Here is a 25326-nt window from a genome sequence, read left to right on the forward strand (position 1 = left end):
TAGATTATGAAAGGGAAGGAAGACATAAATCTATCATTAATGATAAAAAATAAGGGGAAAATGTAAAGCTAAATTATTAAAATAGATTTTTATCAGTTTGGTTCTACATTTTATCAAAGCATTGTTCTATTCAGTTAAATAATTGTTTGATTTTTTTTCTCTTTTTTCAAATATGAATACTATTGATCTATTTTTTGAAAAGTAAATATTTCCTTTTTTTTTTTTTTTTTGCTTTTTAGGACTGCACCTGCAGCATGTGGAGGCCCCCAGGCTAGGGGTCTAATCAGAGCTGCAGCAGCCAGCCTACACCACAGCCACAGCAACACAGGATCTGAGTTGCAGTCTGCAACCTACACCACAGCTCACAACAACACTGGATCCTTAACCCACTGAGGGAAGCCAGGGATTGAACCCACAACCTCATGGTTCCCAGTCGGATTCGTTTCTGCTGAGCCATGATGGGAACTCCAATATTTCCTGTTCTTATTATTTTGTTTTACATGTAAAATTTAATAATTTATTCAAGTATTTATCAGTAGCCTACTATGAAAAATTAAAACCACAAGATAACACCTCAAACCAGTCAGAATGGCCATCATTAATAAGTCCACAAGTAACAAATACTGCAGAGGGTGTGGAGAAAAGGGAACCCTCCTGCACTGTTGGTGGGAATGTAAACTGGTACAACTACTATTGAAAACAGTATAGAGGTACCTTAGAAAACTATACATAGAACTACCATATGACCCAGCAATCCCACTCTTTGGCATATATCCAGACAAAACTTTCCTTAAAAAACACGCATGCACCCGCATGTTCTTTGCAGCACTTTTCACGATAGCTAGGACATGGTAACAAACCAAATGTCCATTGACAGATGATTGGATTAGGAAGATATGGTGTATATACACAATGGAATACTATTCAGCCATAAAAAAGAACAAAATAATGCCATTTTCAGCAATGTGGATGGAACTAGGGACTCTCATACTGAGTGAAGTAAGTCAGAAAGAGAAAGACAAGTACCATATCACTCATATCTAGAATCTAACATTTGGCATAAATGAAACTTTTCATAGAAAAGACAATCATGGACTTGGAGAATAGACATGTGGTTGCCAAGGAGGAGGGGAAAGGGAGTGTGATGGATAGGGTGCTTGGGGTTAATGGATGCAGACTACTGCCTTGGGAATGGATTGGCAATGCGATCCTGCTGTGTAGCACTGGGAACTATGGCCACTTATGATGGAGCATGATAATGTGTGAAAATAGAGTGTGTAAATGTATGTGTAACTGGGTCACCATGCTGTACAGTAGAAAATTGACAGAACATTGTAAACCAGCTCTAATGGGAAAAAAATAAAAATCACAAAAAAATAGAGTTAGTGTAGACTAGATAACACATGAAAAGACAAAAATTATGACCTGTGATTCTAAAATTTTCTTATTGATATTATAATTTAATTGTTTATAGTTATAAATCTTCCTGTTTGTGAACATTGAAATTAATTTTTCAAAGTAGAGATAATATAAACAAACTATCTCTGATTATTAGTATATGAAGAAGCTGATTTTTAGTAGATGAAAGTTTTCATGGTATTTTTCTTAATGAACCCCCTCTATTACAAACAAAATTTTTGTATCTAGCCTCTCTAGGACTGAGTATGTGATTTCTAGTGTGTTACTGATATATTTTATTACTATTAAAGAAGAAAATACAGGTGTTCCTGACAGGGCTCACTGGTTAACGAACCTGACTAACATCCATGAGGATGCAGCTTTGATACCTGGCCTAGCTCAGTGGGTTAAGCATCCAACATTGCCTTGAACTTTGGTGTAGGTTGCAGATGCTTGGATCCAGCGATGCTTTGGCTGTGGTGTCGGCCGGCAGCTATAGTTCTAATTCAACCCCTAGAGTAGCAATGTCCATATGCCCTGGGTGCGGCCCTATAAAGACCAAAAAAAAGAAGAAAATACAATTTGACAAAGTAGATTTCTTAAAATATCCCAACTATTGGTGTTTTGTTTGAGTTTATACATTTCACAGCCAGATATAAAGTGAGTGGAAATTTTGAAATAAAATAAAAACTAGAATTTATTTTCATAAAATAAGACTGAGTCTGATGATTCTATCAGATCTCTCAAGGGAAAAATCAAGTCTCAGTATCCAATAATTTAATGTAGCACACCAAATACTTTATTGGGACTAGATATTGTTTGTGTATAAGCTGTTATATTGACATTTGATTACATTTTAATATTGATTTTCTCTCCTTTCTTAGCATATCATATCAAGTTCTTTTTTCTCCTTCTTAGTGTTTGCAATGTATATTTAAAATACATCGAAGTCCACTTTTAAATAACACTCTACCACTGAGAGGAGTGAATTACCCAACTACAGTCCAGTCTAGTCATCCTGCCCAACTTAAAGGGGGAGGGGAGGGTAAACAAAACTGAGAAACTCTTGTGAAGTTCACAATCCAGAGGCACAGACTCAGTGACAGACTGAAACTCGATCAGAGGATGTTTCCCTTCCCTCCGCACCTAGCCCCAGCATTACTAAGGGTCTATTTATAGAAGCTCCTTTTACCCAGTATACCATGTCCAGGTTTCAAAAAAACTTACATGGCATACTAAAAGGGTCAAAACAAAATGGAACAAAAAAACATTTTGAGAAAGCAGAGCAACCATCACAACCAGACATGCCAGGGATGTTGGAGTTATCAAACTAAGAATTTAAAGCAACTATTATTAATATGCTAGGAACTAGAGTGGATAAAGTAGACAGCATGCAAGAACAAATTTAAGCAGGGATATGGAAACTGTAAAGAACTGCCAGAAGAAATGCTGGAGATCAAAAACACTATAAAAGAGATGAAGGATGCCTTTATGGTCTCATTAGTAGACTGGACCACCAGGAGAAAGAGTCTTTGTGTTAAGTATGGCCAATAGAAACTGCCAAAATTTAAAATCCAGGATAAAAAAAGATTGAAAAAAAAAATATCCAAGGCTTGTAGGACCTCTTCAAAAGGTGTAACATACACATAATGGGAATGTAAGAAAGAAAAGAGAAAAAAGAGCAGAAGAAATATTTGAGGCAATAGTTAGAATTATCCAAATGAATGTCAAATACCAAATGAAAGATTCAAGAAGTTCAGGAACACAAAGCAACATAAAAAAATTTCCCCACCAAACAAAAACCTATGGTTGGAGTTCCCACTGTGGCCCAGTGAATAAAAGATCAGACTGTAGCTACTCTAGTCAATATGGAGGCATGAGTTCCATCCCTGGCAGGCAGGTCAGAACAGTGGGTTAAAGGAGCTGATGTTGCCACAGCTGAAGTGTAGGTCACAGATTAGGTTCAGCTGCAGCTCAGATTCAACCCCAGGCCCAGCAAGTTCCACATGCTAACATGGCTGTAAAAAGAAAACAAAACAATCCGATGCTTAAGCTTATCCTATTTAAATTACCAAAATCAAAGATAAGAAACAATCCTGGAGGGCATCAGAAGGAAAAAAAAAAGAACATATCGATACATAAGCAAAGATAAAAAATTACATGCAATGTCACCTCAGAAACAATGCAATAAGAACTGAGTAGTGTGAAATAATTAAGTTAATTATTAAAATAATAATTTAAGAGGGAAAACACTCCTCCTTCAAATTTTGTATCCAGTGAAATAAATTATCCTTCAAAAGTGAAGGAGAAATAAACACTTTCTCAGACAAACAAAATTTGAGAGGATCTGTGGCCAGTACATCTGTTTTGCATTAAATGTTAAATTCGTTTTTGGGGGAGAGGAGACAAGATGGTGGAGTAGAAGGACTCAAGCTCACATCCTCTCGCGAAAACACCAAAATTACAAGTAACTGCTGAACAACTATCGACAAAAAATACTGGCACCTACCAAAAAAAGATATTCTACACCCAAAGACAAAGAAGAATCTACAAGGAGGAGGTAGGAGGTGCTTTTTCATGATTTAATCCCCAAATCCCTTACCCACAGGGTGGGTGACCTACCAACTGGAAAATAACTATATCACAGAGGCTCTCCCACACAAGGCTCCTCAGCCTGGGGGGGGTCTGGCCTCTGGAGGAGGAGCTCTCAGTGCATTTGGCTTTGAAGGCTAGTAGGGCGGTGTGTGCTGGAGCCCCACAGGATGCACCCTGGGACAGGGCAAAACAGTAGTGACTCCATAGGAGCCTGGGCCTCACCTACCCGTGAATCCAGGAGAGTCTCTTGGGGAGGTAGCGGTCAGCTGTGGCTCTGCTGTGTCCTGTGGGGACAGGACACTGGTGATAGAGTCCCCAGGGAATTAAAAAAAGATTTTAAAGGATTTTAAAGGAGAAGGAAAATGATATACATTAGTAACTTGTGTCTATACTAAAAATAAAAGCATCCCAGAGAGTAAGTGGAGATATAATTTTTTAAAATACTTTTATTTTTCTTAGTCTTAATTGATCCAAGAGAAAATCATTTATTCAAAATAATAGCTGAATATATAAAATAAAGTTATTAAGAAAATTAATGACTTGAACAAAAGTAAATGAATTGAATGTAACAAATGCCTAAACATGAAAGGGACTAAAGTAAAATATGTATTTGTTTGTTTTATTTTTGCAAAAGTGAATTCAGTTTGGTTGAGGATAAACTCTTAGTTGAAAATGATAAAATAAATTGTATGTATATTATGAAAATATAGGTTCTTTTGAATTGCAACCCTAATCTTTGCTTTGGTAGAATCTCATCCCAGAAATAGTGCGGAAACTTGAACATTCCACTGCTAAATAGTTCCTATGGTTTTTCAGAAATAATGAATACAACCTGCCAGAGAAGTTTTTTTCTATTATTGGTGATTAGAAAGAGCAGATTATATAAAAACTTTTTATGAACAAAAATCTGTATCACATCTAAAAAGAAAAATTGAAAGCAATATATAAAGTCAATTTTCTGTGTTTTGGCTAATTTTACCTTTTCTTACAAAACAAAGTTTCCAAAATGTAAGACATCTTAAAGTCAAATTTTTTGAGCTTGTGACTCTTTAATGATGACTAATTTAGGTAGTTATGTGAACTCACTTAAGACAGCCCTGGTTTTAATAAAAGGTTGACTTGGAATGGCAATTTTCTTTTTCATATATCAATGCCATGTATTGTAGCATTCCTAAATTACATTTAAAATTATCTTGGTTTAAAATTATCTTGGATATATAAACAATAAAAACTATGCATGCTCTGCTTGTTTAATAACTATATCACACAGAAAGAATATTGAAACCCAATTCCACAGTGTGTTAGGATTTTCGAAATAACCAGCATTTACTTATCTGTATTTACTTTCTCATTGTAATAACATTTCATTTATCATCATCCCTACATTCTCAGATTAGATGATATTTACTGAGAATGCGAAGAAGATTATCATTTGACCCTAACACTGGTGTTTGATTGTCACTAAGACAGCATACATATTTTTAATCATGGAAGATAAAATAAGTGTACCTTCTCCCAACAATGTATTTTCTGAGTAAAACCAAGGAATCGGAAATTGGTTGATGAGAATTAATATATATTTTTTAAAGCAACCTAGTTTTAGGTTTTATACTTGATTGATGAGTAATTTTTCATATAACTGGCAGCTGGATTTCACCCATTAGTAAGCCTTCTGGGATGATGTGAGGAGACTGACATCCACATCAGTTCTATGTATAGAACCATCCTTTTTCCTACACAGTTTGAGTAATAGAAAGTATAGAGAGATTCTAGCTCTCCATTTAGGCTTCTAATTGGATATTACAATGTCAAACTTTTTCTTCAATCTTTTCATATGTATATATTTGAGAGAATTAATCTCTATTGGCCTTTTTTGTTGTCATTGTTGGGTGTTTTTCATTTTTTATAAGTTTTATTGAAGTATAGTTGGTTTACAATGCTGTGATAATTTCTGCCGTACCACAGAATGTTTCAGTTATACTTGCACACACATCCATTCTTTTTCAGATTCTTTTCCAGTATAGATTATTACAGAATACTGGGCAGAGTTCCCTATGCTATTTAGCAGGTTCCCATTGGCCAGTCAGTCCATTTACCTCAGAGTGCATATGCCAATCCGAAACCCCCAGTCCACTCCCTCATTCGTCCCCCTTTGGTAGCCAAAAGGTTTTCAAAGTCTGTAAGTCTGTTTCTATTTTGCAAATAAGTTTGTCTACATACCCCTCTCCTTTTTTAGATTCCACATATAAGTGATGTCATATGTTGTTTGTCTTTCACTATCTATCTTCACTTAGTATGATAATCTCTAGGTCCATTCATGTTGCTGGAAATGGCATTATTTCATTCTTTTTTAATGACTAATAAATAGTTCATTGTATATATGTACTACTTCTTCTTTATCTGTTCATCTGTTGATGGACATTTAGGTTGTTTCCATGTCTTGGCTACTGTGAATAGTGCTGCAGTAGACATTGGGGTACACGTATCTTTTGAATTATGGCTTTCTCTGGATAGATGCTCAGGAGTGGGATTGCTGGATCATATGGTTGTTCTATTGTTAATTTTCCGAGGAACCTCCATACTGTTTTCCACAGTGGTTGTACCAGTGTACAATCCCATAATAGTGTAAGAGGGTTCACTTTATCCACACCCTCCCCGGCATTTATTGGTTGTAGACTGTTCGACCATAGGCTTTCATTTTAATTATTAGTATTTTTGTTACCCACACGCATAGAAGTGTTTTAGAGGTATAAAGAAGAGCTAAATTTCAATATTTACTATATTAACAGAGTAACATAGTAATTATAATACAAAATACATAGGGGAGAATATATAATTACATGTAATTAAGTGTACTTTTATATTTTATATTAAGTAACCTGAGACTAGTAGCTTAACAGATATGAAATACTAAATTTCAGCTGATCAAAAGGTATTCCAAAGAGAAGGGTACATCTTTTCCTCTGCTACATCACATACAATTTACTATTGATTATTTATATAGATACCAAGATATTGAACAGACACACTGTAGGTGTTAATCTTTAGGAGGGAAAATGGCAGAAATTGTAGGCATATTGTGTTAGGTAAGGAAAAAATAAACTTTTTTTCCATAAATCTTTTTAATATTAAGATAAATTCAGTAGTTAAATAAAGGTGAACAGAGGAAAATGTGAAGTACTTTCTTAGTCTCATGTAGTGGCTAAGCATTACCAAATATGAAGAATTTTAGTATTATTATTTACTTATAGTAATAGTCCATAAAAATAATTTAAACTTTCCACCAAAACAAATGCTATAAAACAAAAGTAATTTATCCTCCCAAATTATTTTATATCTATCTGCATAGCTTTAAATGTTATGAGATAGATAACTATTGAACTTCCTGACACCCAATTACAGATAATTTATATTCAATCTATTTCAGAGAAGAAGGGAACATAGAATCCCTGGTGTTTCAAATTTTGATGATTTCTCTATATCATTATATCTTGATATTTTATATTACCACATAGAGCTCTGCTTCATAGTTTGTAATTTCTGGGTCCATTCATTAAATCAGATTCCCAAGAATCATATACAACATAAAGCCTTCTCAAGAATTTCAAGGGTGGAGTTCCCGTCATGGCTCAGTGGTTAACAAATCTGACTAGGAACCATGAGGTTGCAGGTTCGATCCCTGGCCTTGCTCAGTGGGTTAAGGATCCGGCATTAGCATGAGCTGTGGTGTGGGTTGCAGATGTGGCTAGGATCCCACGTTGCTGTGGCTCTGGCGTAGGCCGGCGGCTACAGCTCCGATTAGACCCCTAGCCTGGGAACCTCCATATGCCACAGGAGCGGCCCTAGAAATGGAAAAAAAAAATTCAAAGGTGAAATTCATCTCAAACCACAGGTGAGGCAGGGGTTAATTCAAGATTGTCAAATCACTCCGGAGGCACTTTTTTCTTTCTTTTCTTTTCTTTCTTTTTTTTTTTTTGGTTGCACTCATGGCATGTGGAAGTTCCCAGTCCAGGGAGTGAAGTCATGCCACAGTACTAACCAGAACCACAGGAATGACAATGCCAGGTCTTTAATTGCTAGGCCACCAACAAACTCCCAGAGGCACTTTCTTACTGCATTAGGGTGCACTTTGGCCCAGGTTTAATTTATAATTTCATGAAGTAATACCTCACTTAAGCAGATGAGAGCTGTTTTAGGAAACTATAAGCCGCAAATCCATAGTTTTTTGTTTGTTTGTTTTCTTAATGCAATCCTAGACAAGCCAAGTACATCTTGCCAAAATTATTTCATGGTAAAGGATTCTCCTGCTGGCAAATACCATGTTTGTTTGTCAGAAAGTCTGTTGTTAGCATGTATGTAAAGACATTTGAATAAGTCATATTCTTTATTTGTCAGTGGTTTATAGATTAAAGACACAAAAAAGATTAAAAATTTTGGAAATAGGATGACTATTTAATGCCTATTTAACTTGCCTGCATGGTATAGCACACAACTGGATATAATTTTAGAGATTTCTGTAATCTATTATAAATATTGTCCAAATGAAACTGTTTTTCCCTATGTGGTATCATTATTAGAGCAACAAAACTGAGTTCATGGCAATTTATAGAAAGCTACTTATTTGGAAAACACTGTGTTTGTTGGTGGTGTTATTTCTTAATAACAATTTTCAATAACCACCACAAAGTATCTTTTACCTGATATAGCCAATAATATACTTTTTTGATTTTTGTCTCAGTTGATACCAACATTTTTGCTCTCTGTCATTCTAGTCTGAAAAGATCATTATGAATCACATAAAATATCACAATGATACACCATATTAATGACATGATCCTGAATAGCCTAGATGAGTGTATGTTATCAATAGAAGTATTTGAGAAACATTTCTTGAAAAATAGAGAACTGAACACAACAAATTTGTTAAACTGTCAATGAAGAAATAAATGATCAAAAAGGAGTGATTAGGCAAGTGCCCAAATAATACTACAAAAGCAGCTACCACCTCATAAAACAACCATTTAATAAAGCAAAAGGCAAGTGCCTGAAGTTGCAGGCGAGTAAACATGAACTAGTGAGTCTATGTGTATAGTTTTATGTGCATTTATTTCTCTGCATTGGAATTCTAAAGAAAGTATAAAAATTAACAAAAAGTAAAAATTCTAGAAGTCAGAATTAAAATAACTAAGATAAGCACAAGTTAATCTTAATACCTGAATAGTGATAACATAGGAATGAGTAAGTGAATTTGAAGACAAATCAAAAAAAATAATTCAATCTGGAAAATAAAGAGAAGAAAAAAGATGAGCTGATGCCCAGGACAGGTTTAATTATCCCAAAAGACACAAAATTGAAAGGATAGTATCACATGCATGAAATATTAACAAAAAGTAAAAATTCTAGAAGTCAGAATTAAAATAACTAAGATAAGCACAAGTTAATCTTAATACCTGAATAGTGATAACATAGGAATGAGTAAGTGAATTTGAAGACAAATCAAAAAAAAATAATTCAATCTGGAAAATAAAGAGAAGAAAAAAGATGAGCTGACGCCCAGGACAGGTTTAATTATCCCAAAAGACACAAAATTGAAAGGATAGTATCACATGCATGAAATACATCAAAACTATTGAAGGCAAAGATAAATAAAACTGTTAAAGTTAGATTAGAAACAAACTCATTGTAAACAAAGGTATAGTGATGAAAATAATGATTGAATCTTCATCAGCAACCATGAAAGTTAAAGTTGAACAATAGCTTTAAAATGCTTAAAGGAAAAAAACAACATAAATCACAAAAAGCCTTCCAAAATGCCTTGTCTCATTAGCCAAAGGAACAGGAAAGTGGTGGCTGTCAAGAAAAACTTTCACACGTAACCATTATATTGCAATCAAATGCCGTGGGAAAAAAACTGTGGTCATATTCTTCTCACTCCAGAAAAGGCTAAGTAGGTGCCTAAACTCCCAAACTGGCAAGGCTGTACTGAGGTATTTCAACCCTCTTGCCAAAGTAATAACAGAAAAGAATTTTATCCTGGCCCATTACTAAGGTGCTCAGTCCCCTCATGGCATCAGATGTGGCTAGCCAGATTTGTTACCTCTACCATGACATACTAAGGAGCTTACTGCTCTGCAGCCTATGGAAGCCAAGTTGGGACCCTGGATCTTTATCTTGATGTAGCAATATGAGGTAGAGACCCTCTTCTCCTGCCAGAGGAATGCCACCAAAGCCAGTTAATATGAAAGTTTTGAAGAATATCTAGTGTTACAACATGGTATTTAAAATAGACAAGTTTCAATTGGAAATCACCTACCATACTAAAACCAGGACTCTTTCAAGCTGAATATAAAAACCATCAGTAGATAGTTCATGAAATCATTTCAGTGAGGTTACATAAATGAAGAAGAAACTAATTCAGGCTTTTAGAAAATTGAGCCTTATAGCCTGAGTAGAAATTTAAATGGCAGTAAAGAGGATTAGGAGAAGGACTTTTCACTCGAAGAAAGCACCATAAACAAGAATTAATGAACATGAATGAGAGAAACGGTATGGAATGGAAAACTAGTGGGTTTTATTTCATTTATTTTAAATTTTTTTTTTCACCAGAGTAGAGGACATTTTTGGAGATTAGGGATGTGATTAAAATTAAACTGGGAAAATAGAGTGGAACCAATTGTGGATTTATCAAAGGCCATACTTAGGAAAACCTGAGGGAGATTGTGATCTGTCAAATTTTTTAAGCAGTAGAGGAATTCATTATTCAAATGAATGTTTTGGAGAGATTACTCTGGCAGGAATATTGAACATTGATTGGAGGGGCAACATATTGGGATCTATAAGTACTCTTTTATTCTGCTAATGTGTATATACTGTGAGTGTACAAGGAGAAAAGCCATGGAGATAACGTTGGGAATGGAAAAGAGGAAAATTGCTCAATTTTTTAATTTAATTTTCTTGGAGCCTAATTGACTTGCAATGTTGTATTAATTTCAGGTGTACAGCAAAATGACTCAGTCATACATATAAATATACCCATTCTTTTTCCCCATATATGTTTTTGCAAATTATTGAGTAGATTTTCCTGTGCAATATAGTGAGTTCTCATTAATCACCTATTTTACTAGTGTGTATAAGTTATTCCCACCCTCCCAATTCTTTCCTCCCCCCTCAACTGCGGTGTTTTTTGTTGTTGTTTTTTTTTGCCTTTTTAGGGCCGCACCCGTGGCATGTAGAGGTTCCCCAGTTAGGGGTTGCATCAGAGGTACAGCCGCAAGCCTATACCACAAACACAGCAACACAAGATCTGAGCCATGCCTGTGACCTGAGGCCACAGCTCACAATGCCAGATCCTTAACCACTGAGCAAGGCCAGGGATCAAAACTGCAACCTCATGGTTCCTAGTCGAATTCATTTCTGCTACACCACGATGGGAACTCCTCAATTGTGTTTTAACTAAATTTTTTGTGCATAGTCTCTAAAATGTAGATCAAGCAGAGAACAATTTCAGAGATTCGTGTTTTGATGTAGATGTAAGACATTTCCAAGGAAAATATGTTTTCTCTGTGAGCTCTCAGTAGTTTTCAAAACACTGCCCCATCCATGGCCATCTTTTTAAATATGCACCACCTGGGGTTGAGATGTAGGCTCCACTGTGAAGAGAGGATTCTTCTGTCTTGGGAATCAATTGGCTTTCATCTGACACAAAGGTAAAATAAGGAGATAGCCCTCTCATTTCAGTCAGCTTGACCTGCTCTGAGTCTCCTGGTTACTTTTTGCCTGCGATGAGAAGTCTCTTGATTTATTGGAAATATACAGCACAGCAGCCCCTTGCCAATTCCATACCTCATATGTTCCCTGGAGTTTGAAAAATGAATAACCAAGTGCCCTAACTGTAAGGACTAACTGCTAGGACACTTTGCTGCCGAAAGCAGATGCAGCAGCTTTTTAAGTTCATCAGCTCAGGACTTAACATAAAGTGAACTCGGCAGGATTTTGCTTAGGAGCTGAAGGATCAAACTTACTGGCCTGTGTGAAATTTGATTAACTGAAATCTCATCAGTCCTTATGCTGACCACATCCCCAGAAATAGGCAGCTGGGCTCCTGGGCAGCTATGTGACCAAGCAGAACTGAACCAGCTGTCAGCTTGCTCTGAAGGAGAGCCTCCAGAGTGGAGCATAGCTCTCAGCAAAAGCAGCAGTGCCTTAGCGTGCACACCCGTCTTTAACCATTCCATTAGCTGGCATCTCTGTTCAGTGCTTGAACACCTAATGAAGGTATTTTGATCTGGAAAAGGAGATTGACAGGATTGGCTTAATTTTCAGATATCTGGACTCATAACGCTTTCTTACAGAGTGTAAAGACATTACATGTGTAAATTAGACCCAAAGAGATCTGATAATAACCTCTTGTCCCACTCAGAATAGTCTCAGAGACACTAGTCTGAACCTGCACTTGATTCTGACAGCCAAATTATGGGCACAAATAATTGAACTGGGGATGTGGAAACATGGCATCCAGCAATGTTTGTCAAAGGCCTTTAAAAGGATGACAGTTTCAAATGTGAGCTCATTTGAATAGTTAGTCAACAATGAAAGGATCATTTTAAAGACAGTTAAACTTAACCCCTAAAGTCACAATTTTCAATTACCATGGCTTATGTGGAGGAAAGGAAATTATTCACTGTGGGTCATTATCTTTATTTCAGTAAGGCTTTTTTTTTTTTTTTTTCCCTGAATCTAATCAAGTCTCTTAAAAATTACAGCATAAAAACACATAAAATTAGTAGAGGATTAAACTTCATGGAGTTTTCACTACTGGTTTTTATGATAAGTAGTTTCCATATTATATTTAAATTGGTTTGCATTTCTTTAAGGAATCATTAACATGCTGAGAGCCAAATCATACAGCTATAAAGAGTCACTGTGAATTTTACCAGTTTCTAATGCTGCAACCATTATAAATTTTTTATAATCAACACTTGGGAGGAAAAGACATTATCATAAACTCAAAACCAGTTGATTTAATAACTATTTTAACTTGAAATATAACAAAAATGTCATTTTATATACTTTATGTAATGATATGTGTTGCCTCTAGTTCAAAGATCACTGGAACAAAATTATAATCAGACGATCTATTCACTTAAGTATTCACTAATGTAACTTACAAATCCATGAAAAGATGAAGCTACAAGATAAGACTCCAAATCTAATACTAAAAATTATAGTTTTCTAATTTTAAAATGAATTGCTATATAGTATGGCTGTTATAAATTTGCAAATTTAAGCTGGTAGGGAAAGTTTTGCTTTGTTCAACTTTTTGCTCAGGTCAAATATAAATTATTAATTCACATATTCAGAGTATTCCTTTTTATCTTAGGACATCAGTTATATATGTATTGTATATATATATATATATATAGTATCTATATATATATCAATTGTATATATATTTCTTATACTACCAACTCAGCAGGCATTTGTATGTTGCCAAATTACAGTTCTCTAATTAATTACACGTATTTTAACCAACAATATTAAAAGTTAAGCCATGCTGACCATTTACTTTACACCAACTATTCAACATTTAAGTGTGTGACTTCCTTCGTGTGTATGGGTTTGCATGTGAGTGAGTGTATAAAGTACATTTAATTCTCAAAAAAACCTTATGAGTTAGGTCTTGGTCTTGTGATGATTCTAATTTTATGGACTTAAACATTGAGATAAAGAAAGGTTATGATAAAGAAACTTGCTGACCATTTCACAACTAGTGAGCAGTACAGCCAAATACCCAACTATGTAGGTCTGACTATAGCTATTGTGTCTTCTCTTGAGCACAACTGAAGAGTGGAAAGTTTCTTCCTTCTCTACAGCAACTTGTTGAACAGTAGGAATAGATAGGAGGGTCCAGTTCAGACTCCTGCCAGGAATTTCCTCCTTTTGCTTTCACTCTCTTACAAGCAAACCTCTGAGCATAACTCTACATTTGGGAGAATGGACAGTCTCTAGATATTTGAAGCAATGTTACAGTTTTCAATACAATTCAATAAAAGTATTATTTGTAAAAAGGAATACGTTAAAATATATTAAATGATAAATATCTGAGAAACTTCAGAAAAAGAAAATAAAGTCATGTGAAATACCTCATATGTGATGGTTAGAAGTAGCCACAAATTTGGCTGACTTCCCAAAAACATACTCAAACATAATCACATCTAAGATTCTTAGTTAATAGATTAACAAAAACAAGACATGCTCAAAGTTGTTTTTTTACTAGAGCTAAACAGTTTCCTCTAGTACTTCATAATAAAGTTCTATGTTCATGATAGCAATGCATTATAAAAACAATGTTTTATTCAATTGTCACAAAGTTACTGTATAACTTCCAAGTGTGGTTCCATTAAATCTATCCCACAAAGGAAGAAAGTAATTCTTATTTTCAGTTTTCAGTTATGAAACTATAAGCATGTAAGAAAAATTTCAAGTATCTTTCAAACAATATTCCAGTAATATGATTTTTAAACTTATAATAAGAATTAGTCAGTGAAGTATTAAGTGTCTAAAATTTCTGAGCAGAAACTGAGGAGGAGATAATTTTCATCATTAACTAGGGGAAGATAAAAATGCTTTGACAGTTATCAGAGGAGGATTAGTGTGTCCTTTTATGCAAATAAATAGATGGATTAAGGACATCTATCTTAGAATATGGCTGCTGCTCCATCTCACAAATTTGTGAAATAAAATAATATGGGAAAGGACAATATATGGCTGGGAAGCAGCTATTATCTAATTCAACACCTAGAATAATGGATACACTTTTGTATCCAAGCATCAATAAAATAATTTTTGACATTTAAAAAAAACAATGTTCTACAAATTAATAACCATGCCAGTACATTTTGTTTTCATTTATTGAATTCTATATAATTTAATAATATGGATTTTTTAAAGATTCTATCAACCTTTTTTAGGTTTGGTTGGTGAAAACTGATAGAATATCTGAGCAACTTAGAGTTTATTGTCTACATCTACACTTAGTTTCCTGAGCTACAGTTTTAACTCTTTAATTATGCTCTTACAACATAGTGACCTCCTAATACCATAATTTTTCTTGGGGTTTTTAGCTGAAAAATCTTCTGTCCTGTATCTTTGAATTTTGTGTATTTGTCCTTCTAACTATTTACCTGAAAGTTTGGAAAATATATCCTCTATACACAGCATGATTGAATAGTAATTGGTAATAGAAAAGCTATGAAATATTATAAGGTATTAGTTGCATGTCTTAGGAAAAAATGAAAGAGGAAGTAAGCAGGTAAAAGAAAAAAATCTAAATTTAAAGTTAGTCAAATTTTTTTTTTTTTTTTTTGTATTTTTAGGGCTGCACCCATGGCATGTGGAGTTCCCAGGCTAAGGGTCCAATTGGAGCTGTAGCTGCTGGCCTATGCCACAGTCACAGCAATGCCAGATCCAGGCTACATCTGCGACCTACACCACAGCTCACAGCAACACCAGATCGTTAATCCACTGAGCAAGGCCAGGGATTGAACCCAGGTCCTCATGGATGCTAGTTGGGTTTGTTAACTGCTTAACCATGATGGGAACTCCTCAAGTTATTCAGTTTTTGAAAAAGTTAAAAAAAATCTTTTAAAAGTGTTTCTAAGATATATTAAATTATAAGAAGATGGAGCCTTCAGAAAATGAATGTAGTTGATAAAATTTCAATGCAGTTAATTTTTAATTTATTTTTAAGTCTGAATTAATTGAGTTGGATCTCATACATAAAAATGTTCCTTTGGATTGTCACAAAACAATCTCTCTTTTCACAAGATTAGAGTTTGCAGTAGAAAGTGTAAAGTGAACAATTTTGATGTGATAAATACTATCCTAGAAGTATTCACAGAATAAGACTGCATACTCATTCAAAGGACATACAGTCGAGGAGAATAAGGTATCTGCATTTGGTATAGTAAATAGAATTCATGTAAGGAGAACCCAAAGCTGGACTCCAAGAGTGCTGCATTCTCTCATTTTTTACAAATGAATACGATGAACAAAAATGTTATTGTTTCCCCCTAAGATCATATATTTTGTTAGGGACAAAAACCAAGATTAAAACCCAGATTATCTGTTATGGTCCAAGTCTCTTCCCTTCCCTCTTAAAAGTTGAAAATAATTTCATTGTTTCATAAGCAGCCTTTTTTCAGGAATTTTAACTGAACAGCATTTTTCAAAAAAGCGCAAAGAAGGCTATTTCATTCCATTGACCTTTACTTTGATTAATGTAGCCAATTCAGTCACACATTTCAAAATAATTTTGCCTGCAGTCAAAATTTAAAAGAGCTATTTAAGGATTAAACAACTCTCTCATGCAATACTTCCTAAAGTATTTGTACTAAAACTCTGGAGTTATTTTTTTATCATGAAAGAATTCTTTGGTTAAAAACAATAAAGATAAATGTGTAGGAATTCTGCTTCTAATATGAGTATGTGCAGAGTTGAATGGACCCATTCTCCAGTGAAACTGGTGAAAATTACAAAAATAGAAACGAGAAATGGTCCTGAGGCTATATAGCAAACAAAGAAAAATTATTCAAAATAAGTTACTATGGAGTTCCCATTGTGTCTCAGTGGGTTAAGAACCCAACATACCCTCTGTGAGGATGTGTATTTGATCCCTGGCCTCACTCAGTGGAGTAAGGATTCAGCTTTGCCACAAGCAGGCTACATACAGATGCGGCTTAGATCCAGAGTTGCTTTGGCATAGGCCTTCAGCTGCTACTCCAATTCAACCTCTAGCCTGGCAACTTCCACATGCTGCAGGTGTGACCTTAAAAAGAAAAACAAAACAAAAAAAAAACCTCCTAAAATTTAAGAACTGTTATTCTGTGATATTTGAACCAAGATTTAAGTCTTCTCCCCTCCAGCTCCATGATGTAAAAACACTCCAGTCTAGTACAGTCAAAAACATGAGACTCTCTCTTCTAAGCTCCCTGTCATAGGTAATGTGCTTATGTTTGTGCTATAATTGTCTGACATACTACAAATATTTAATACAAAATTGATTCAACTAGAAAAAGAGAATGTAAAACAAGCTTGGTTAAAATAATGTTAATACCTTTTTAATTTTTTAATTTAAAAAGAAGGCAAAATAAGGTTGTTATGGATATAAGATTTATCTATTTTATATAAAGATGTTGAAATAGAGAAGGACCCTGTGGTCCTACCCTCCCATGTCCTATGCTTGCCTTTTTCTCTGTAGAAAAACTTTAGCCAAAGAGTAAGTTTAATCAGGGAAATGAGAAATGCTGAAGCAAAGGAAAATAGTCAAATGAGACCAAATAATAACAGTTTAGTCATTAAACAAAGTTGAGGACCTTTAGTTCTTTATCAAAGGCTATTGATAATATTCTGAACCATATTCTTTGAGCTGCCTTGTAGGGACTAGAACCCCCAGCAGTGGGAAGAAGTTAACTATTATGATGACCAGACTGTAGCCATGATAGAAACTGCCACAATTCCAAGAACTGGCCTCAAGGAAATGGGAACAAACTATCCTGGAACTGAAGACTAATTATACTTAAAACATTCAGGATGATGCTAATCAGACCATCACATGACCAATTTGGAGAAGAATGTCAGATATGAGTGTCCTGTTTCCACGTGTAGCCCCTCTCTCCACCTATAAAACCTGGCCTCCAAAATAAAGCCAACTTTCCTTGTCAGACCTCACTTTTGGTAACAATGTGACTAAACTAATCAAATTTTTGGTAACACATTCCTATGTAACTCACTATGTAAGAGAAATAATATAGAGTTACAAACTTTACATATTGGAGTAACACATTTTAAATTGCCCAGAGGTGATTGATTTAGTTGTCCAACAGAACAGTTCTAAACAAAACAAAACAAAACCCATAGTGAGAAGTCACAATAGAGAAAATATGGTTATTTTCTTTCTTAACCGGTTCACAGTGTTTAAATCTGGCAAGAAATAGCAGAGTTAGGGGTATTCAAATAGGAGCATTGTTAAAATATTAAGTAAGAAGTGGTTTTCAAATTTAGGTGGTGGTAGCAGAAATGAAAAAAGAATACATACACATCTAAGGGAAATTATGGAAAATAAAATATGTACACCAACATGGACAACAATCTCAAAGAATATTTAAAACATGACTTCACCCAGAACACTTAAAATTTATAGGGCAACAGTAAGATTAAAACCCTCCTTAAAATGCTGGTTTCTTTGCAGGCTTAGCTAAAGGATTTCTCAGAAATTTCATTTTCTGTTGAGTTAATAGAAAGATGAATTCTTGTAATTCAAGTCTAAAATATTTAATAATTTGTAACAAAATATTTTCAGCTGTCAAAAAAAAAGTCCATTGCAGACTTACTTCTCAAAGAAAATTATTAATGCTAACCTAAAATATGGGTTTACAGAACTCGTGTGGAACACAAATTTAAAATAAACTTTAATCATATTGTACTAATTTTATAAAGTTTACTTTTAACAATGGTGTAATATTGACAGAAGTATGATTAATTCAGCTTAACTATGTTTTTATATTAGTATTTGCATAGTTTGTAAGGAGTGTTTTCATGCTTTTTTATTTTCTGGGAGGGAACTGTGTTATGTAAATGTCTTTAAATCTAGATTAATAGGGTCATTCATGTGTGATTTGCAAAGTAATTATATGTTACACTGAATTTAAATAAAATATTATTTTTAGTCTTCTCTGTCAGAAAGCACATAAAATTATCTTACTGACTTTAAGAGATAATGGTCAAAATGATCATAAAAATCTGCTACTGCTGTAGATAATATTTCTACAGATATAAACATCTACAGACATAGATGATACCATATATCATATTCATTTGGAGTTAACAGTCTCTGTTTAGTTAAACATTCCCTTAATGTAGCAGAAAACTGTCCTTGCAATAATAATTCAAGCTGGAATAACAACAGGATTTAGAAAGACATCTTCTTTATTTTTAGAAGATATATTTTCTTGTCATGTTTATATTGAGTTGATGTCAAAGGTAGTGAATATTCCACTATCTCCTTGTCCACGATATCTGTTGTTATCACTGGCTTGTGGCCCTATCTACTTACTTCTGAACAGAACTGCTATAAGATAGTAATTGAAATATAAAACTAGCCATACCCCTTGATAATTCCCTAAGGCAATCTAATTTGTAAATATAACATTCATTCAGCTCTCTAACAGTTCCTTTCAGAAGGAAATGTTTTGAGAAGGGTGCTTCAAAGAGTCATAGAAGCATGAGAATTAGGGAAGGAAAGGAATAGAAATACAATTGTAAATACAGGCTTGTATTGTGAATTGCATACGTGCATGTGTGCTTTTAAATAGCTTGCTGCAATTATATTTTGTTTTAATGATATTTTTCTCTTCTCTCTATGTCCAGCACATAGGTCTAAATTGGGGCTTAATTGTGAAGGCCCTTGGAAAGAAAAGGCCAAAATTACACCCTTGTTTTTCTATGTGTCCTAGCGCAGTATATCTAATGCAATCAGTCTCTTAATAGCTGATTTATACTCATAAAGATTCCTTAAAAGTCTCAGAGAAAATTTCTGGTTGTAACATTCCAGTTACTTTAAGACATATCAGCATGATTTTCTAGCAATTTAATTTAACACAAGAAGCAACGGCAGTCTGCCTTTCTTGGAATTTAAATTATGTTTCATCTAGAAACAACAAGACTTTAAGTTTGAATCTCTTCAGTTAATGCTAATGTGATATAATGACAAAATTAGTCAAAGAGATGTTCAAAATTTTAGAAATAAATCATGCTAGAAGGAGATTCACACTTAAGAATCCCAATTTATCTCTTTAATCTACTTATAAAGCAAATACAAGCAAAATCACTACCAAAATCATGCTCTCAATAACTCAGGTCAAATATATGTTTTCACAACATGAAAAATAACTAGTAATGTGACCAGTGAGATTATTTGTCTTCGTGTTTAACTAACCAAATCCAAAATGCTAATAATCAAATGAAATACAAGGTGAAAATACTTTTCATTAAAATTGAACAGTGACAATGAACTCTATGCAATCTAAATTTAGGGAAACAAAAGCTAAAATTTTGATAATTAAATTCACTAATGATATGCTTCTTTGTCTCTGATTCAATCAACATATATTTAATACGTGTATATTATGTGCTCTTTCATTTTCTTATTCAATACACACAGTATAAAAACTCAACTCTCCAGTCTCCAAATCAGGACAATCTATTCATATTTATAATTTCTATTCTGGCCTAATTTTCTTCACTATTGAGCCATAATTACAGGCACTATCATTGTTATTCACTCTCTAAGAAATGTCTTTCTATCCTGTTTTTTCATCATATAAACTATGCAAAATAACAACTACAAATAATCTAACCTGTATAAATTCCTAGCAGTTTTCTCAAGCCATTGGAAAAACAACAACAACAACAAAAAAACAGAAATCTATATATTTGGTTCACTGAGGTTCCCTTCTATACATTCTAACTTGGCCCCAAATGTTGCCTATAACATTTTTTTAATTTCTAACTCTTTTAAAGTTTTTTAATTTATAACTTCCTTTTTTTTTTAAGTTTTACTCTAAGTTCATATCTCTCCTCAAACTGTCGATATCGTCTTCAGTCCAAGGAGAGAAACTTACCTTGGATATCATTGAAATAAGTCTGACCCCTTCGATAAAAACTGTCTCAACTTCCTTTTGTACTACCTCTAAAGTTATTTATATCACTGCTTTTACTTTTATAATTATAAATGTCTTTTTGAGATCTTGTTAAGAGCAGGATACCACCTATTAGCCTGTCTTGTTTTGTTTTGTTTGTTTATCTGTTTGTTTTTCCAGGGGGAGGATAAACTTTTGGAGCTTTATTTTGGAATCAATTTAAGGAATATCTCGATGTACAGGAGAAGTATTTAAAAATATGATATAAAAATGTCTGGAAATTAAGTAATTGAGCTCTTAAGCATTCCACACAGAAAGTAGAATTCTAAAAACCCAATTTGAACCATTTGAATATGGTTTTAGTTGGCTTCTCAGTTCCTCATAAGACTAGAGGATACCAATGTAATAATGTAGATGGGAAGGAGGGAAGGGAGGTAGGCTAGGTGTCAGTGTGCCCCTCACATCCCTCGCTAACCCAATAATTCTGCAGTTTTAATAGTTGAAAAAAATTGTTTTACATTTGTAGATTAATTTTTTTTTGCTTTTTTTTTTTGAGGGCCACACCCATGGCACATGGAAGTTCCCAGGCTAGGAGTCAAATCAGAGCTAAAGCTGCCAGCCACAGCCATAGCCACAGCAATGTGGGATCCAAGCCGTGTCTGCAACCCACACCACAGCTCATGCCAACTCCTGATCCCAGACCCACTGAGTGAGGCCAGAGATTGAACCCTCATCCTCATGGATCCTAGTCAGGATCATTTCTGCTGCGCCACTACGGGAACTCCTGTAGATTAATTTTTAGGAACATGTCTGACTATGTTATTTGAATTGATTCTTCACAAAAAAGCAAGTAAAAATGCTGAATAAAAATTTTTTAAAATCCTCAAAAGTATCAAATAACTGGAAAGATAGGAAGGCCTACCAAGTCAGACTAACAAAATGTAGGAGCCCATAGCAATAAGACAGATAATTACTGAAGCCACTTTTAGCTTTGATATAGGTGATTTTAAGCTGGAATTTTGAGGGCTGCATGGAGTAAAATAAAATTGGTCCAGAGTCCACAGTGTAGAGTCAAGTAGAAGCCTTCTCTAGAAACTTGAACCAATAAAAAGTGAAACAGGAAGGTACACAGGAAGTGGACTATCCTCATCCCTCTAGACTCCAGAGAAATGCAAATACATTCTACCTCGAGCCAAAAAAGAGAACAAAAACTTCCTGCAAAGTTGTAACAACATGTCCACTCTCTTATCAATCTGTAGCACTGCTTGTCATAAATCAAAAACCCTTAAGCTATGAATTTAATAATTTTATAAATAAAATTTCTTCTCAAAGCTACATTTTATTGTTTATATCATTCAAATGATAACATGAAAAGAAATATTTATAGATAATATATTCCAGGAATTACATCATTATTATTAATAATAATAATTTTAGGAGCCAAATAAAACAAAGTAGAAACTGAAAACTACTTCAACACAGAAATAATAGAGGGGACTGACATCAGACAATCCCAAGTCTTCATATGTAATAGGGTCTCCAAGTGTTTGTAAATAAGTGTAAAAACAGAAATAAAGACCCATAGATATGCACAATAGAATGAAATTTCAAAAAAACTACAAGATAAAAACGAACAAAAAAAATCACATAATTTTCATAAGAAAAAGTAAATGATTATCCTTAATGAATGCAGAGTCATGCCTGAATCAGATTTCATATCCCTAGCACTTTTAGTGTTTTACTTCCTCTTATGCCAATAATGGAATAACTTTAAGGTTGTTAAAAAAACCTACCCCTATTCATACCACAAATGAATAGAATAAATATATCTGTTATACCCAAGCCTTTGTTCTTTCCACTTAAACTCATTGCCTTTATGATATGTATAGAAAAAATTTTAAAATACATATGTCAATGGCTGACTTGAAACGATTTGTTTTTTTCTTCTAATTTTCCAAATGTTCCTAGCCATGAAATATGTTAAAGACAAAGACAAATACATGTAATGATTACTAGTAACACTAATTATTACACTAATAACTTGTAAAAATTCTAGACTATATTGCCACTTTTTATTGAACAAAAATTAAATAGCAATAGAATTGACTACTTTGTTTTATCAGTTTTGGTGTAACTTTTCCTTTACAATTATAAACTTGGGTTTAAATAATAAACAAAGTTTATATATATTCCCTTTGGAGGTTAAGCACATATCAGTAATCTAATAAGGAAGTGCTGTTATGGAAACATTTTGCTGATAAATAAGCATGTGATAGGAAACACTGTAATTATAGAGTTTACTGTTCAGTAAAAGTTCTGTCAGCATTTTCTTTGCACAGTTTAATAATTTAATTTATAGTAGCTTGAAACATGGTGTTCACATTTTTCAGGCAAATATTTTCACACTTAATGAGTTTATAGTTCACCTTAACCACATTCTAGACAAAGAATGGAAGTAAAATGGCATACAATGCCTTATTCATCTAGTTATTTAAATGCCTAAATGTCTAGCTCACAACATGAAGAAGATAAACCATTTAAAATAACCAGTTTCTCTATACAATAAAGAAAACAATCAGAATTATGTGGAGTTATGACAGATGAGAAAGAATAAGATAGACAGAGAGAAAAGAGAAAGGAAACAGAGCAAAAAAAAAAAAAGCGAGAAAGAGAGAGAGATCACTGCTGATGTAACCTTTAATAACAGTATGGGGTAAAATTGAGAATGATGGCTTTCTCATTTCCCTCCAGTATAATCTCTCTATTTAAAGTTCACTCTGCTTCATGTGAATAATGTATGTGGGCTGACATTCCAGGATAGGAAGAAATAACATGAGCCATAGTTTAATAAGCTTTAAGTGAACAATACTATCTCTTAATATACTAGAGAAAGGGAAGTAGAGTTCATAAAATTGAGCCACAGTAATTATTAAGCTTTTTAAAATATTAGTACTTAGATGAAGTAGAGCCAATATTTTATGATTGTGTTTAAGTATGAGAAAAAACATAAAATATTATTCTTTACAGGTCCATTTTTTGTTTTATTTATTTCTAAAGTACTGCTTCATCTAGCACAGGCAGCAGAAACTGCATCATTTACAGAAATCCTGTGCTGTAGGTAAAATTGATGATCAAAAACAGAATTTTTTTTAAATCACACAAAGACCATTAGGAAAGTAGAGTTGTAATGTTTTCTAAGCGTTAGGAAACCTCATGTTTCAAGCCATAAAGCAGTAGGAATACTTAACACTGATAAATTTTCTAAATAACTGAGGTTTCTAACAAGTTAAATTACACTTTCAATACACACTCCTTTGTGTGTCTTAATACTTTTGTGTTATACCGAGTTTTGCTATCTTATTTATGTTGCTGCACCTGCATTTCTTCTTCAAATTATTAGCTAGTCTTGACAATTGAATTTCCATATTTATATTTCAAAGTCAGATTTCCTATTTCAACTAAAAATCTGCTCTAAGTTTTATTGTGATAGCATTTAGTCTATGCATAAATTTAAAGGAAATTGACATTTTTAGTATTGAGTCTTTCAGTACAGGAAGGCATACAAATATATCAAGTTATTTAGACAATTCATAATATAATATTTCATTGTTCTCTATATAGATGCATTTTATATAATTCATTTGGTATGAAATGAAAACAAGTTTTGTTTATCACCTTCCTAGACTTATCAATTCATAAGGCTTTATGGTGAGTCCCATGAAGCTTTCAGATGTAGGTATTTCCCTATCCACATGATGGTGCATGTTGACCATTGGGAAATAAGAACATGTAATGGTACCAGCTCTCTCTTCTCACCCCACCAAAAAATGCTATTCTCATAGTTACATATGTAGGATTCATATGGACTAAGGCCATCTCAATAAAATCTAAATTTTGAAATAAATCAGAAATATGAGATCTTGGGAAAAAAAACAATGCTTGATTTAAACCTAGTTTGAATATTTCTTGTTGCTCATATATATTATATTAAAATTTAACTTCTGTTGTTTTATGATAAACTGTTACCATTTTATGTTAAAAACTGATATTTAAGGGAGTTCCCATTGTGGCTCAGTGGGTTATGAACCCAACTAGTATCCACGAGGATGTGGGTTTGATCCCTGGCCTCACTCAGCAGGTTAAGGATCCATTGTTGCTGGGAGCTATACTGTATATTGGATCTGGTGTTGTGGCTGTGGCGTAGGCCAGCAGCTACAGCTCTGATTAGTCCCCTAGCCTGGGAACTTTCATAAGCAGCATGTGCATTCCTAAAAGGAAAACAAAACAAAATTGATGTTTAAGAGTTCCCTGCTGGCTCAGTGAGTTAAGGATCCAGTACTGTCACTGCTCTGGCTCTGGTTGCTGCTGTGGTGTGGATTCAATCCCTGGCTTGGGAGAATTGTTGCAGGAGAATCCAGAAAGAAAAAAAATATATATATATATATTTTATTAATGTTAAGAATACATCTCATACTCTTCTGTTTTTCTCTACTTTATGAATAAAAATCTCTGGCCCTGTGTGATCTACCAGCATTATTTCTAATCCTTTCAGTGATTCCAGACATGCCCCTTACTAGCTTCTTCCTCTAAATTTTCTGATCAGCATTAAACTCAAAACTTGGGAGGCCCCTCTGCA

The sequence above is a fragment of the Phacochoerus africanus genome, chromosome 2, assembly GCF_016906955.1.
Source record: "Phacochoerus africanus isolate WHEZ1 chromosome 2, ROS_Pafr_v1, whole genome shotgun sequence".
In the NCBI taxonomy this organism is placed as follows: domain Eukaryota; kingdom Metazoa; phylum Chordata; class Mammalia; order Artiodactyla; family Suidae; genus Phacochoerus; species Phacochoerus africanus.